This window comes from Arachis hypogaea, chromosome 14 (assembly GCF_003086295.3).
Source record: "Arachis hypogaea cultivar Tifrunner chromosome 14, arahy.Tifrunner.gnm2.J5K5, whole genome shotgun sequence".
Lineage (NCBI taxonomy): Eukaryota > Viridiplantae > Streptophyta > Magnoliopsida > Fabales > Fabaceae > Arachis > Arachis hypogaea.
In genome coordinates, this window is record NC_092049.1 from 47,506,825 (window position 1) to 47,516,001 (window position 9,177).

At 39.5% G+C, this 9,177-nt stretch overlaps 1 non-coding gene across 1 annotated transcript; it reads right to left on the reverse strand.

Annotated features, from left to right (window-relative positions):
• Positions 1-8,280: 8,280 nt before the first annotated feature.
• LOC112746410 (small nucleolar RNA R71) lies at positions 8,281-8,384 on the reverse strand. Its single transcript, XR_003174296.1, has one exon. It is a non-coding gene; the product is annotated as a small nucleolar RNA R71 (small nucleolar RNA).
• Positions 8,385-9,177: the final 793 nt, after the last annotated feature.

Here is a 9,177-nt window from a genome sequence, read left to right on the forward strand (position 1 = left end):
AAGATGCCATTGGATGGACCCTAGCTGATTTGAAGGGGATAAGTTCATCCATATGCATGCATAAAATCTTGTTAGAAGAAGATGCTAGACCCTCCATTCAAGCTCAAAGAAGATTGAATCCCGTCATGAAAGAAGTGGTACAAAAGGAAGTGAGGAAGTTATGGCAGGCAGGGGTAATCTACCCCATTTCTGATAGCCCATGGGTTAGTCCCATCCATGTAGTTCCCAAGAAAGGTGGCATAACGGTGGTGCCAAATGAGAAGAACGAACTCATACCCACAAGAACCGTTACTGGGTGGAGGATGTGCATAGACTACAGGAAGCTCAATGAAGCCACCAGAAAAGATCATTTCCCACTCCCATTCATGGATCAGATGCTTGAAGGCTTGCCGGACATGCTTACTATTGTTTCTTGGATGGATATTCAGGCTACAACCAAATAGTAGTTGATCCTAGTGATCAAGAGAAAACATCATTTGTTTGTCCATATGGAGTTTTTGCTTATAGACGCATGCCCTTTGGATTGTGCAATGCACCTGCCACTTTCCAAAGATGCATGCTGTCCATCTTTTCGGACATGATTGAAAAATTTATTGAGGTCTTCATGGACGATTTTTCTGTGTTTGGGGATTCTTTTCCCAGCTGCCTACACCACCTTGCCTTGGTGCTTAAGAGGTGCCAAGAGACTAATCTAGTATTAAACTGGGAAAAGTGTCATTTCATGGTCACAGAAGGAATAGTCCTTGGCCACAAAATCTCTAATAGAGGCATGGAGGTGGACAGAGCTAAGGTGGAAATCATTGAAAAACTACCTCCACCAAGTAATGTCAAGGCAGTTAGGAGCTTTTTGGGCCACGCTGGTTTTTACAGAAGGTTTATTAGAGACTTTTCTAAAATAGCCAAACCTTTGAGTAACTTGTTTGTCTCTGATACACCCTTTGTATTTGATGGAAATTGCATGCTAGCCTTTGAACTTTTGAAGCAAAAACTTTCCTCTGCACCTATCATTGCCCCACCTGATTGGAACTTACCGTTTGAACTGATGTGTGATGCATCAGACCTTGCTATTGGGGCAGTGTTAGGACAAAGGAAAGACAATTTGGTACATGTGATTTATTATGCCAGTAAAGTCTTGAATGCTAACCAAAGGAATTACACAACCACTGAAAAAGAACTCTTGGCAATAGTCTTTGCATTTGAAAAATTTAGATCTTATCTCATTGGATCTAAAGTCATTGTTTTCACTGATCATTCAGCGTTAAAATATTTACTTGCCAAACAAGAATCTAAACCGAGACTTATTAGATGGGTTCTTTTGTTGCAGGAATTTGACATTGAAATCAAAGACAAGAAGGGTGTAGAGAACAAGGTGGCAGATCATTTATCAAGGATACCATGTGAAGAAGGAAGCACACAAAGCACACATGTAAATGAGTGCTTTCCTGATGAACAACTCATGCTAATTCACAAAGCACCCTGGTTTGCAGACATAGCAAACTTCAAGGCCACTGGGAGTTTACCTTTGGAATTTAACAAACATCAAAAGAAGAAATTGGTAAATGATGCCAAATACTTCATCTGGGACGAACCATACTTGTTCAAAAAATGTTCCGATGGCATACTCAGAAGATGCATATCCGAGGAAGAAGGAAGGGAAGTTTTATGGGACTGCCATGGCTCCACTTATGGAGGGCACTTTGCAGGGGAAAGAACAGCAGCTAAGGTGTTGCAGTGTGGTTTTTATTGGCCTACTATTTTCAAAGATGCAAAAGAATTAGTGAAGCACTGCCCTGAATGCCAGAAAGCTGGGAACCTGCCAAGAAGAAATGAAATGCCACAACAATTCATTCTGGAACTTGAATTGTTTGATGTATGGGGGATAGATTTCATGGGACCATTTCCCTCCTCATACTCGAATAATTACATTCTTGTGGCAGTAGATTATGTCTCCAAATGGGTTGAAGCAATAGCAACTCCAACCAATGATAATAAGGTAGTCATGAACTTCCTCAGAAAACACATTTTTTGCCGTTTTGGGGTTCCAAGAGCAATCATCAGTGATGGAGGAAGCCACTTTTGCAACAAACCATTAGAGGCATTGCTCCTAAAATATGGAGTCAAACACAGGGTAGCCACACCATACCATCCACAGACAAGTGGGCAAGCCGAAATATCTAACAGAGAACTCAAAAGAATCCTGGAAAAAACTGTGGGAACTTCAAGAAAGGACTGGTCGATTAAGCTAGATGATGCTCTTTGGGCATATAGGACAGCTTTCAAAACACCAATTGGAATGTCTCCTTACCAACTAGTATATGGAAAAGCTTGCCATCTGCCACTGGAGTTGGAGCACAAGGCATACTGGGCCTTGAAACTTCTGAACTTGGACAACAAAGCCGCTGGAGAAAGAAGGATGTTGCAAATTCAAGAATTGGAAGAATTCAGAGCGGAAGCTTATGAGAATGCCAAAATTTACAAAGAAAGAGCAAAGAAGAAGCATGACAGCAACATAGCCCCAAGGAAATTTAAAGAAGGACAAAAAGTATTGCTCTACAATTCTAGGCTAAAGCTATTTCCAGGGAAGTTAAAATCAAGGTGGTCTGGACCATTCCTTGTCACCAAGGTCTCCAACTATGGACAAGTAGAAATCATGGAAGAAAAGTCGCAACGAACCTTCATTGTTAACGGTCAAAGACTCAAACATTACTTGGGAGATGTGGAGGAGAAGGACAAAGTTAAATATCACCTCAACTGAGGAAGCTGACCGTCAAGCTAATGACGTTAAACAAGCGCTTGTTGGGAGGCAACCCAACCTGAGGTAATACCTTTTTGCTGTTTCTTTTATTTGTTTCAATAAAAGGGGTAAAGTAGTTTCTGTGCATTGCAAAGAATTAAGTTTGGTGTTTCACACCAAACAATGAATTCATGGATCCATAAGTCAAAGGGGAATGTGTGACTCTAAGTTTGGTGTTCCACCATAAAGATCAACTGAACACAACAACCTTTGAATTATGTGAAAGGAACAACTATTCTAAGCAGTCACAGAAATGCTTAAAACCCTTAGTAGCAACATCATTCCAAGATAACTCAAGGATTCAAAGAACACAGAGGAGTAAGTAGGAGACTAAGTTTGGTGTTCACACACCAACTTAAGAATCCGATACTTACCCACACATAGTTGAGCTAACCACTTAAGTGCTTGAGGAGCAAGCAACTTCATTACTCTTTGCAGGAAAGGAAACAAGAACCTTAAAGCATGAAGCAACATTTAGGAAGAAGAAGGAGAAATCAAAGTGTTTCCTGACAACAAAGAGAAAACAAGGAATTTCACAAGGTGGTATTATTCCTTGATAATTCTTTAAAAAGGTTAAACAAAAGCATGCGTGTTCTGGTTTAAACTGTAAATGTTGACTCTTTCTGGAATGTGTAGTTTTTTTTTGTTAATTGCTTTGAATAAAGTGAATGCTTAGATGTTTGGATATAACTTCACCTTCTTAAACAAGTGCCTGCCATGCTTGTTCTGTTTCCAAAAATAAAAGAAAAGCTTGAACAAAAGTAACTTGGCTAAATTAGTGACAAATCAAGTAGAATTAAGTGGTGGTATGCATGCTTGATTGTTTAGTCACATCACTAAAATTAGAGTGTAGAATTATCATTTTTTATGTAGAAGTAAAAATTGTCTATGGATCTTGATGAATAAATGTCTTTGGCCATGAAAAAGAAAGAAAAAGGAAAAGAAAAAGCCACGGAAAAAGGCAACCAAAAAGCAAAAAAATTGAGAAAATAAGCTAGGCACCAATGGTTTGAACTTCTGAGACAAATGCCTGTGGTGTTTATGTATTAAGGATATGCTTGGATGAATAGGTTCTGAGGAGTGTTTCAACACTTGGTAACTTGGGTTAACTAACCCGGGATTATCAACCAAAAGTCCATTATCAAGAGCAACCTCAATACAAAACATTTAGTCACACAAAGAGGTGCTGGGCACCAATGTCTCAAGAAGAAATGTGAACTAAAATGCCTAAAGTGGATATGTGTAGTGCACTGATAAGAAAAAGAAAATGCCAAAGGCTTGTGCAACACATGACACTAAGCAAACAAGGAGCAAAAGAAGCTCTAAGAAAAAGAAAAGAAAAACAAAAGAGAAGTGCCAAAGACATAAGAATAACAGGAGGCCATAGCAATTTTTGACGGATGCAATGAAAAAGTGATAATCCTACCTGATAAGTATGAAAAAGTGATGCTGCAACTTTCTGCATAGAACCCTTCTGATGAACTTCAAATGCTTGCTAATATAGCCAATGTAATTACTTTCTGTTCATACTTTCTTCTCAAATAACTCAGGACTTGCTTAGGGACAAGCAAGTATTAAGTTTGGTGTTGTGATGCCAAGGCATCATAGGCTAGTTTCACTGGCATTTTTCTGTTAGTTTTAGTTATTTTATGCATTTTCTTGAGCTTAAAGTAACCAAAAATGGTTAAATGAAGAACAAAGTAATGAACCATCCAAACAATATGATTTTGATGCAAATTCCATGAGTTTTAGTTATATTACTTAAATGCTATGAATGAAAGATTTCTCATGAAATTTTGCAAGACTTTGATGCAATTGTTTGGATGATTTCAGGGAAGAAGAGGCTAAGCAAGGAAGCAACAAAATCAATAAAGGAAGCTTGAATATCACATGTGGAGTTTAAGTTCCAGTTTAAGCCTAAACTGGAGCTTAAACGCCAAAATCATGAAGGATAAGAAATGCTGGGATTGAAGTTTAACCTCCAGTTTGACCTCAAACTGGAGGTTAAACGCCAGAATGAAAAGCCTCACTTAAGGAGCATTCCACGTTTAACCTCCAGTTTGACCTCAAACTGGAGGTTAAACGCCAGAATGAGTATGCCACCCAGGGAGGAGTTCCACGTTTAACCTCCAGTTTGACCTCAAACTGGAGGTTAAACGCCAGAACCAGGAAGAGTACCAGGGGCCATTCCACGTTTAAGCTCCAGTTTGACTCAAACTGGAGCTTAAACGTGTTCGATAGTTTTTTCACTCCAGGGTTGCTCTCTCCATCTCCACGTTTAACCTCCAGTTTGACCCCAAACTGGAGGTTAAACGTGTTCGACACCTCCAGGGCCACCATTCCAAGCTTCCACGTTTAACCTCCAGTTTGACCTCAAACTGGAGGTTAAACGTGTTCGACCTCCAGTATGCCTCCACCCTTTTCCACGTTTAACCTCCAGTTTGACCTCAAACTGGAGGTTAAACGTGTTCGACCTCCAGGGCTGCCCTTCCTATCTCCACGTTTAAGTTTCAGTTTAACCTTAAACTGAAGCTTAAACGTGTTCGACTACATGACTCTCCAGGGCTACCTTCTTCCATTTCCACGTTTAAGCTTCAGTTTAACCTTAACTGAAGCTTAAACGTGCTTCTACAAATGGCATCACTGGAAGTGTCTGGCGTTTAAGTTGCAGTTTAAGCTTAAACTACAACTTAAACGCCACTCTTGAAAAAAAATTTTCTGGGCCAAAAATATTGTGATTTAAGTTAGTCTTTGAGCACAATTATTAACTTAAACTTACTTTGGTATGAAACCCAATTGAATATCATGGTTTATGGGATTGGGCCTGAGGGATTGATGAGTTTGAAATCTCATTTATTGAGTCATGTGCCATTATTTGATTATCACTAAGTTGGCTCAATAAATGTTACAGGATTTGGATCAACAACCTCATCAAGATTATGGATCATAAACCCAAGACAAAAGGAAAGCAAGGAGAGGCCTCAAAGCCCAAGAAGCACAACTGAAGCTCAATATAGAAAGTGTATAAATAGGATAGAAGTTAAGTTAGAAAAGGGGACTTTTACTTTCACTTTTAGCTAGTTTCTTTTTCTTTGTAATTGAATTGAGAGCTATGATTCACTAAACCCCCTTTCATTGGGTTAGGGAGCTCTATTGTAATTCAATGAATCAATAATAGTTTATCTTCTTCTTCAATCTTTTCTCTTGAATTTTGTTAGAAAGCTTCTCGATCTAATTCCATTGAGTAGTTGTCTTGGGAAAGAGACTACTCATACTTGGAATCCTTCGGAGCCTTGGGAAAGGAATGGAGGATTCATGCTAGAGAAGCTTTCTCACAGTGGATTGGATTGGGGTTTGGATGGATATTGTGACATGTAATCCTACCAAATTGTGGTTCATGAAATTGTGTGGTATAATCAGTGATCAAGCATCATCTCTTCTTATGAACATTTAAACCAAGGGATTGGGAATTTGTTTGTTTTTAGAGAGCATTGGTGAGCCAAGGAATTGGGATCCAATCATATAAGATTGCCAAGCAAAATTCAATGAATGCATTGGTTGAGGAAGAGATTTACATGTTTTGATTCGGAGATTTCAATATCTCCTAAACCCAATGAATTCCCCATTTCTGATTTCCACTTTCTCTTTACATTCTGCAATTCAATTCTTGCAATCATCCCCATTCCCTTTTAATTTCACTTTTAGCTAGTTTCTTTTTCTTTGTAATTGAATTCAGAGCTATGATTCACTAAACCCCCTTTCATTGGGTTAGGGAGCTCTATTGTAATTCAATGAATCAATAATAGTTTATCTTCTTCTTCAATCTTTTCTCTTGAATTTTGTTAGAAAGCTTCTCGATCTAATTCCATTGAGTAGTTGTCTTGGGAAAGAGACTACTCATACTTGGAATCCTTCGGAGCCTTGGGAAAGGAATGGAGGATTCATGCTAGAGAAGCTTTCTCACAGTGGATTGGATTGGGGTTTGGATGGATATTGTGACATGTAATCCTACCAAATTGTGGTTCATGAAATTGTGTGGTATAATCAGTGATCAAGCATCATCTCTTCTTATGAACATTTAAACCAAGGGATTGGGAATTTGTTTGTTTTTAGAGAGCATTGGTGAGCCAAGGAATTGGGATCCAATCATATAAGATTGCCAAGCAAAATTCAATGAATGCATTGGTTGAGGAAGAGATTTACATGTTTTGATTCGGAGATTTCAATATCTCCTAAACCCAATGAATTCCCCATTTCTGATTTCCACTTTCTCTTTACATTCTGCAATTCAATTCTTGCAATCATCCCCATTCCCTTTTAATTTCAGCAATTTACATTCTGCTCTTTAATTCATGCAATTTAAGATTCAGCCATTTAATTTTCTTGTCATTTACTTTTCCCGCCAATTTTACATTCCGCAATTCTCATCTCAAATCTTGATTCCGCTCAACTAGAACACACTTCTAATCCGAATTGCTCACTCAACCAATCCTTGTGGGATTCGACCTCACTCTATTGTGAGTTTTTACTTGACGACGATAACCGGTGCACTTGCCGGAAGGAATTTTGCCGATCGTGCAATTTCCTAAATCGTAGCATAACACGTTTATGCGCATCAAGTTTATGGCGCCGTTGCCGGGGATTGGTTTTCGATTGACAATTCTCAAATTGGAAGCTAACTAGATTGAGCAATTTTCTCTTGCTTTGTTAATTCTGTTCTAAATACTTGTTGAATTTTAATTTCTGCACTTGGTTACATGCTTTCCTTCTTTATGCCTTTAAATTCATGCAACTAACTCACTGACTCACTAACTGTTTGAATTAATTCCTCAATTGAGCTGACCATACTCTTCCATTAACCAAGAGTATTTTACCTGTTTGTGTTTGAGCTGTGTTCTTGTATGACAGGTAGGAGAGGAGAGACATCAACTCCTCCATATACCGAACCGGAAAGGACCCTTCATAGACTTAGAAGGGAAGCAAGAGGGAAGAGAGTAGTGGGAGAAGAGGAATCTGAAGGAGAATCTGAGGACAATTTTGAGGAAGCTCTAGATCTCAACATGGATAGAGAAGTTCACAACCATGAGAGAGCTGATGGAAACAATGCCATTCCTGAGAGGAGGGTTCTTAGTTCATACATAAACCCAACCTCTGGGAATTGTGGTAGTAGCATCCAGAAACCACCCATTCAGGCCAACAATTTTGAGCTCAAGCCACAGCTAATATCATTGGTGGAAAATCATTGTTCCTTTGGAGGAAGTGCTAATGAAGACCCAAACCAACATCTCACAAAATTCCTGAGAATTTGTGACACTGTGAAGTCCAATGGAGTCCAGGAAGATGCCTATAAACTGCTCTTGTTCCCATTTTCACTTAGGGACAAGGCAGCTAAGTGGCTGGAATCATTCCCAAGGGGGAGTCTAACCACATGGGATGAGGTGGAAGGCAAGTTTCTGGCACGTTTCTACCCTCCACAAAAGGTCAATAGGCTTCGATCTGAGGTCCAGACTTTTAGACAACAAGATGGTGAAACTCTCTACGAGGCATGGGAGAGATTCAAGGACTTGACAAGGAAATGCCCACCAAACATGTTCCATGATTGGGTGCAATTGCACATCTTCTATGATGGGCTCTCTTATGAATCAAGGAAGGCTGTAGACCATTCATCAGGAGGTTCATTGAACAAGAAAAAGACCGTGGAAGAAGCCATTGAAGTGATCGAGACAGTGGCTGAGAATGAGTACTACTATGCATCAGAAAGGCACAACACTAAGGGAGTCATGGAGCTGAACCATGTTGATACAATTCTAGCCCAAAACAAGGTGTTTGCCAAGAAACTAGCAGAGCTTACCAGGCAATTAGAAACAAAGCAAGTGGCTGCAATACACACACAAGATCAAGAGGAAGTAGGCATTGAAGGAGGTGATTGGGATGAGGTTAACTATGTGGGAAACCAACAAAGGCAATCATATGATCCACACTCCAACACTTACAACCCAGGCTGGAGAAACCACCCAAACTTTGGGTGGGGAAACCAACAAACCCAACCACAAAACCACAAACCTTACAACCACAACCAACAAAACAATTCCACATACCAAAACTCCAACCAAAGATCATACCAAGCCACACAAAACACTTACCCCCAATCATCATATCATGGCCAAAATAATCAACATACCCAACCTAATCCGAACCAACAATTTCAAGATCAATTAAACCGGATGGAAGGAATGATGGCAACCATGAGCCAAGACATAATTGAATTGAAGAGCTTCAGGGATGATGTGAGAACTACCTTAAGAAACCATGGTGAAAAACTCAAAAGGTTGGAATCTCAAGTAGGAGAGCTATCTCAACAGGCACCCAAATCAACTGCAGTG